Consider the following 6,941-nt stretch of genomic DNA (forward strand, 5'->3'; position numbering starts at 1 on the left):
TAGGACTGCAGGATACATCTACTACATGATCTGTACTCAGAGATATCACTGTGTTATCTGTGGTGTTACATAGGACTGCAGGACACATCTACTACATGATCTGTACTCAGAGATATCACTGTGTTATCTGTGGTGTTACATAGGACTGCAGGACACATCTACTACATGATCTGTACTCAGAGATATCACTGTGTTATCTGTGGTGTTACATAGGACTGCAGGACACATCTACTACATGATCTGTACTCAGAGAGATATCACTGTGTTATCTGTGGTGTTACATAGGACTGCAGGACACATCTACTACATGATCTGTACTCAGAGATATCACTGTGTTATCTGTGGTGTTACATAGGACTGCAGGACACATCTACTACATGATCTGTACTCAGAGATATCACTGTGTTATCTGTGGTGTTACATAGGACTGCAGGACACATCTACTACATGATCTGTACTCAGAGATATCACTGTGTTATTTGTGGTGTTACATAGGACTGCAGGACACATCTACTACATGATCTGTACTCAGAGATATCACTGTGTTATCTGTGGTGTTACATAGGACTGCAGGTCACATCTACTACATGATCTGTACTCAGAGATATCACTGTGTTATCTGTGGTGTTACATAGGACTGCAGGACACATCTACTACATGATCTGTACTCAGAGAGATATCACTGTGTTATCTGTGGTGTTACATAGGACTGCAGGACACATCTACTACATGCTCTGTACTCAGAGATATCACTGTGTTATCTGTGGTGTTACATAGGACTGCAGGACACATCTACTACATGATCTGTACTCAGAGATATCACTGTGTTATCTGTGGTGTTACATAGGACTGCAGGACACATCTACTACATGATCTGTACTCAGAGATATCACTGTGTTATCTGTGGTGTTACATAGGACTGCAGGACACATCTACTACATGATCTGTACTCAGAGATATCACTGTGTTATCTGTGGTGTTACATAGGACTGCAGGACACATCTACTACATGATCTGTACTCAGAGATATCACTGTGTTATCTGTGGTGTTACATAGGACTGCAGGACACATCTACTACATGATCTGTACTCAGAGAGATATCACTGTGTTATCTGTGGTGTTACATAGGACTGCAGGACACATCTACTACATGATCTGTACTCAGAGATATCACTGTGTTATCTGTGGTGTTACATAGGACTGCAGGACACATCTACTACATGATCTGTACTCAGAGATATCACTGTGTTATCTGTGGTGTTACATAGGACTGCAGGACACATCTACTACATGATCTGTACTCAGAGATATAACTGTGTTATCTGTGCTGTTACATAGGACTGCAGGACACATCTACTACATGATCTGTACTCAGAGATATCACTGTGTTATCTGTGGTGTTACATAGGACTGCAGGACACATCTACTACATGATCTGTACTCAGAGATATCACTGTGTTATCTGTGGTGTTACATAGGACTGCAGGATACATCTACTACCTGATCTGTACTCAGAGATATCACTGTGTTATCTGTGCTGTTACATAGGACTGCAGGACACATCTACTACATGATCTGTACTCAGAGATATCACTGTGTTATCTGTGCTGTTACATAGGACTGCAGGACACATCTACTACATGATCTGTACTCAGAGATATCACTGTGTTATCTGTGGTGTTACATAGGACTGCAGGATACATCTACTACCTGATCTGTACTCAGAGATATCACTGTGTTATCTGTGGTGTTACATAGGACTGCAGGACACATCTACTACATGATCTGTACTCAGAGATATCACTGTGTTATCTGTGGTGTTACATAGGACTGCAGGACACATCTACTACATGATCTGTACTCAGAGATATCACTGTGTTATCTGTGGTGTTACATAGGACTGCAGGACACATCTACTACATGATCTGTACTCAGAGATATCACTGTGTTATCTGTGCTGTTACATAGGACTGCAGGACACATCTACTACATGATCTGTACTCAGAGATATCACTGTGTTATCTGTGGTGTTACATGGGACTGCAGGACACATCTACTACATGATCTGTACTCAGAGATATCACTGTGTTATCTGTGGTGTTACATAGGACTGCAGGACACATCTACTACATGATCTGTACTCAGAGATATCACTGTGTTATCTGTGGTGTTACATAGGACTGCAGGACACATCTACTACATGATCTGTACTCAGAGATATCACTGTGTTATCTGTGGTGTTACATAGGACTGCAGGACACATCTACTACATGATCTGTACTCAGAGATATCACTGTGTTATCTGTGGTGTTACATAGGACTGCAGGTCACATCTACTACATGATCTGTACTCAGAGATATCACTGTGTTATCTGTGGTGTTACATAGGACTGCAGGATACATCTACTACATGATCTGTACTCAGAGATATCACTGTGTTATCTGTGGTGTTACATAGGACTGCAGGACACATCTACTACATGATCTGTACTCAGAGATATCACTGTGTTATCTGTGGTGTTACATAGGACTGCAGGACACATCTACTACATGACCTGTACTCAGAGATATCACTGTGTTATCTGTGGTGTTACATAGGACTGCAGGTCACATCTACTACATGATCTGTACTCAGAGATATCACTGTGTTATCTGTGGTGTTACATAGGACTGCAGGATACATCTACTACATGATCTGTACTCAGAGATATCACTGTGTTATCTGTGGTGTTACATAGGACTGCAGGACACATCTACTACATGATCTGTACTCAGAGATATCACTGTGTTATCTGTGGTGTTACATAGGACTGCAGGACACATCTACTACATGATCTGTACTCAGAGATATCACTGTGTTATCTGTGGTGTTACATAGGACTGCAGGACACATCTACTACATGATCTGTACTCAGAGAGATATCACTGTGTTATCTGTGGTGTTACATAGGACTGCAGGACACATCTACTACATGATCTGTACTCAGAGATATCACTGTGTTATCTGTGGTGTTACATAGGACTGCAGGACACATCTACTACATGATCTGTACTCAGAGATATCACTGTGTTATCTGTGGTGTTACATAGGACTGCAGGACACATCTACTACATGATCTGTACTCAGAGATATCACTGTGTTATTTGTGGTGTTACATAGGACTGCAGGACACATCTACTACATGATCTGTACTCAGAGATATCACTGTGTTATCTGTGGTGTTACATAGGACTGCAGGTCACATCTACTACATGATCTGTACTCAGAGATATCACTGTGTTATCTGTGGTGTTACATAGGACTGCAGGACACATCTACTACATGATCTGTACTCAGAGAGATATCACTGTGTTATCTGTGGTGTTACATAGGACTGCAGGACACATCTACTACATGATCTGTACTCAGAGATATCACTGTGTTATCTGTGGTGTTACATAGGACTGCAGGACACATCTACTACATGCTCTGTACTCAGAGATATCACTGTGTTATCTGTGGTGTTACATAGGACTGCAGGACACATCTACTACATGATCTGTACTCAGAGATATCACTGTGTTATCTGTGGTGTTACATAGGACTGCAGGACACATCTACTACATGATCTGTACTCAGAGATATCACTGTGTTATCTGTGGTGTTACATAGGACTGCAGGACACATCTACTACATGATCTGTACTCAGAGATATCACTGTGTTATCTGTGGTGTTACATAGGACTGCAGGACACATCTACTACATGATCTGTACTCAGAGAGATATCACTGTGTTATCTGTGGTGTTACATAGGACTGCAGGACACATCTACTACATGATCTGTACTCAGAGATATCACTGTGTTATCTGTGGTGTTACATAGGACTGCAGGACACATCTACTACATGATCTGTACTCAGAGATATCACTGTGTTATCTGTGGTGTTACATAGGACTGCAGGACACATCTACTACATGATCTGTACTCAGAGATATAACTGTGTTATCTGTGGTGTTACATAGGACTGCAGGACACATCTACTACATGATCTGTACTCAGAGATATCACTGTGTTATCTGTGCTGTTACATAGGACTGCAGGACACATCTACTACATGATCTGTACTCAGAGATATCACTGTGTTATCTGTGGTGTTACATAGGACTGCAGGACACATCTACTACATGATCTGTACTCAGAGATATCACTGTGTTATCTGTGGTGTTACATAGGACTGCAGGACACATCTACTACATGATCTGTACTCAGAGATATCACTGTGTTATCTGTGGTGTTACATAGGACTGCAGGACACATCTACTACATGATCTGTACTCAGAGAGATATCACTGTGTTATCTGTGGTGTTACATAGGACTGCAGGACACATCTACTACATGATCTGTACTCAGAGATATCACTGTGTTATCTGTGGTGTTACATAGGACTGCAGGACACATCTACTACATGATCTGTACTCAGAGATATCACTGTGTTATCTGTGGTGTTACATAGGACTGCAGGACACATCTACTACATGATCTGTACTCAGAGATATAACTGTGTTATCTGTGCTGTTACATAGGACTGCAGGACACATCTACTACATGATCTGTACTCAGAGATATCACTGTGTTATCTGTGGTGTTACATAGGACTGCAGGACACATCTACTACATGATCTGTACTCAGAGATATCACTGTGTTATCTGTGGTGTTACATAGGACTGCAGGACACATCTACTACATGATCTGTACTCAGAGATATCACTGTGTTATCTGTGGTGTTACATAGGACTGCAGGACACATCTACTACATGATCTGTACTCAGAGATATCACTGTGTTATCTGTGGTGTTACATAGGACTGCAGGACACATCTACTACATGATCTGTACTCAGAGATATCACTGTGTTATCTGTGGTGTTACATAGGACTGCAGGACACATCTACTACATGATCTGTACTCAGAGATATCACTGTGTTATCTGTGGTGTTACATAGGACTGCAGGTCACATCTACTACATGATCTGTACTCAGAGATATCACTGTGTTATCTGTGGTGTTACATAGGACTGCAGGATACATCTACTACATGATCTGTACTCAGAGATATCACTGTGTTATCTGTGGTGTTACATAGGACTGCAGGACACATCTACTACATGATCTGTACTCAGAGATATCACTGTGTTATCTGTGGTGTTACATAGGACTGCAGGACACATCTACTACATGATCTGTACTCAGAGATATCACTGTGCTATCTGTGGTGTTACATAGGACTGCAGGACACATCTACTACATGATCAGTACTCAGAGATATCACTGTGTTATCTGTGGTGTTACATAGGACTGCAGGACACATCTACTACATGACCTGTACTCAGAGATATCACTGTGTTATCTGTGGTGTTACATAGGACTGCAGGTCACATCTACTACATGATCTGTACTCAGAGATATCACTGTGTTATCTGTGGTGTTACATAGGACTGCAGGACACATCTACTACATGATCTGTACTCAGAGAGATATCACTGTGTTATCTGTGGTGTTACATAGGACTGCAGGACACATCTACTACATGATCTGTACTCAGAGATATCACTGTGTTATCTGTGGTGTTACATAGGACTGCAGGACACATCTACTACATGATCTGTACTCAGAGATATCACTGTGTTATCTGTGGTGTTACATAGGACTGCAGGACACATCTACTACATGATCTGTACTCAGAGATATCACTGTGTTATCTGTGGTGTTACATAGGACTGCAGGACACATCTACTACATGATCTGTACTCAGAGATATCACTGTGTTATCTGTGGTGTTACATAGGACTGCAGGACACATCTACTACATGATCTGTACTCAGAGATATCACTGTGTTATCTGTGGTGTTACATAGGACTGCAGGACACATCTTCTACATGATCTGTACTCAGAGATATCACTGTGTTATCTGTGGTGTTACATAGGACTGCAGGACACATCTACTACATGATCTGTACTCAGAGATATCACTGTGTTATCTGTGGTGTTACATAGGACTGCAGGACACATCTACTACATGATCTGTACTCAGAGATATCACTGTGTTATCTGTGGTGTTACATAGGACTGCAGGCCACATCTACTACATGATCTGTGCTTAGAGATATCACTGTGTTATCTGTGGTGTTACATAGGACTGCAGGACACATCTACTATATGATCTGTACTCAGAGATATCACTGTGTTATCTGTGGTGTTACATAGGACTGCAGGATACATCTACTACATGATCTGTACTCAGAGATATCACTGTGTTATCTGTGGTGTTACATAGGACTGCAGGACACATCTACTACATGATCTGTACTCAGAGATATCACTGTGTTATCTGTGGTGTTACATAGGACTGCAGGTCACATCTACTACATGATCTGTACTCAGAGATATCACTGTGTTATCTGTGGTGTTACATAGGACTGCAGGACACATCTACTACATGATCTGTACTCAGAGATATCACTGTGTTATCTGTGCTGTTACATAGGACTGCAGGACACATCTACTACATGATCTGTACTCAGAGATATCACTGTGTTATCTGTGGTGTTACATAGGACTGCAGGACACATCTACTACATGATCTGTACTCAGAGATATCACTGTGTTATCTGTGGTGTTACATAGGACTGCAGGACACATCTACTACATGATCTGTACTCAGAGAGATATCACTGTGTTATCTGTGGTGTTACATAGGACTGCAGGACACATCTACTACATGATCTGTACTCAGAGATATCACTGTGTTATCTGTGGTGTTACATAGGACTGCAGGACACATCTACTACATGATATGTACTCAGAGATATCACTGTGTTATCTGTGGTGTTACATAGGACTGCAGGACACATCTACTACATGATCTGTACTCAGAGATATCACTGTGTTATCTGTGG

The sequence above is a fragment of the Engystomops pustulosus genome, chromosome 3 (genome assembly GCF_040894005.1).
Source record: "Engystomops pustulosus chromosome 3, aEngPut4.maternal, whole genome shotgun sequence".
Classification (NCBI taxonomy): Eukaryota; Metazoa; Chordata; class Amphibia; order Anura; family Leptodactylidae; genus Engystomops; species Engystomops pustulosus.